Source organism: Rhinopithecus bieti, unplaced genomic scaffold (assembly GCF_001698545.2).
Source record: "Rhinopithecus bieti isolate Rb0 unplaced genomic scaffold, ASM169854v2 scaffold_13207, whole genome shotgun sequence".
Lineage (NCBI taxonomy): Eukaryota > Metazoa > Chordata > Mammalia > Primates > Cercopithecidae > Rhinopithecus > Rhinopithecus bieti.
The window spans coordinates 1,228,713-1,230,819 of record NW_016807866.1 but is presented as its reverse complement, the minus strand read 5'-3'; positions in this window follow the sequence as shown (position 1 = coordinate 1,230,819).

Here is a 2,107-nt window from a genome sequence, read left to right as displayed (position 1 = left end):
TTTTTTTTTTTTTTTTTTTTTTTTTTTGTATTTTTTTGTAGAGACGGGGTTTCACCATATTGCTCAGTCTGGTCTCAAACTGCTGAGCTCAAGCCATCATCTCTCCTTAGCCTCCCAAAGTGCTGGGATTACAGGCATATGTCACTGTGCCCAATCAATAATAGATAATTGGTAAAGAGATAGATCAATAAATAGATGATAAACAGATGATCGATAGAAATAGATGATAGATTCAATAGAAAGAAGGATGATGCATGACAGATACATAATGAATGACCAATGGATGATAGATAATTAATAGATACAGATAAAGAAATAGAGAGATAGATGATACCTAGATAGATAGGTGATTAATAGATCAATAGACACATTCATCAGTAGATGATGAACAAGAAGGAGGAGGAGGAGAAGGGGAGGAAGGAAGGAAGGAAGGAAGGAAGGAAGGAAGGAAGGAAGGAAGGAAGGAAGGAAGGAAAGGCAACAAGGCAGGGAGGGAGGGAGAGAAGGAGGGAGGGAAGGGGGAAGATACGTATTCTCTGTGTAAACCAAGTAGATGACCTGGTGGACCAATGAAGCTCCACCCATCAGGGTTTTTCCTTGATGTTGTCTTTCCAGCCCATCCTGAGTACAGCGGTAGTGCAGTCACTGTCCATTTTTTGTCCACATTCATCATCCAAGATCCAAGCTCACTTTTTCTTCCTACATCAGTGGGTCATAAGGATTTCCCCTTCCAAATGTGGCCGCAGGTGTGAGTGGAGGGAGTACCCTTGGTGCAACAGTGGTGGGGGCTCTGGAAGTCTGAGCTAGCTGCCAGTGTAGCTGGCTTGGGCCTTCAGGCCCTGCTGATATATTTGATCATGGATGCAGAACTTCTGTCTTGCCTTGGATACTGCAGGGCCCACCCAGGCTTAGAACCTGATGAGCCCCTGCAGGGCAGCTCTGGAAGTGCATATGGTCACTCGGTGTCCCATGTCCAGGTGCTTCATCTCTACCGTGGTCCAGCAGCAGCACACTAGGAACTATTTAATGAAGAGTGTAAAATTTTCCACTGCAGATGGCATGGCCTTGCTCCGGAGCCCGAGGGGTCCTTCATGATCCCCCCGTGGAGCTTTCTGTAAACTGAACATGGTGGCCTGGTTCCCCACCTCTGAGATCACTAGGAACCTAAGGCATGCTGGATTGTTCAGCCCAAGCAGAAGGGCTGTTTGCACTGCAGCCTGGATCTACTCCAGAGCCCTCCTCTGGGCCTTACTTACAGGAGGTAGCCTTCCATGTAATCCAGTCTATGGGTAGGAAGAGTATTCCCAGATATAGAATATGCCACCTCCAGAAACTATGGGATCTACCAGCATTGTGCTTCCTTCTTCATGGTGGGAGGTGTGAGATGCAATAATTTATCCTTTACATTTATCCCCAGTGTGCCTTGGACCACCAGACTTCTACAACTGATGTGATGGGCCTCTGAAACTTGGGGTTTTTCTCTCATGATCTGAAGCCCATATGTCTTTCCAAGGCCTTCAGTACACTTGCTGTGTCTTGCTCATCTATCTGATATCTGATTGACATGAGGCATGATACAGTGGACCAGGGTGCCGTCCTGCAGGATGTCCAGGAGGTCCAGTTCTCTTCAAACTATATATCATATATGACAGAGGGCAGGAGAGTTAGCACCACCTGAGGGAAGACTAAATACATACTGTTGTCTGGTCAAGGGAATGCAAACAGTATTTTTTTCCTTTTAAGAGTGATGGAAAAGAACTCATTCACCAGAACAATGGCCACATATCATCCCCTAAAGGCTACATTCATCTGTTTTAGTAAAAAAAAATACCATACCAGGCCAGGCTGGGGGTGGTGGCTCATGTCTGAAATCCCAGCACTTCAGGAGGCCAAGGTGGGTGGATCACAAGGTCAGAAGTTCAAGACCAGCCTGGCCAAGATGGTGAAATCCTGTCTCTACTAAAAATACAAAAATTAGCCAGGCATGGTGGCGGGTGCCTGTAATCCCAGCTACTCAGGACCCTGAGGCAGAGAATTGCTTGAACTCAGGAGGCAGAGGTTGCAGTGAGCCAAGATCATGCCACTTCACTCCAACTCAGGCGACAGA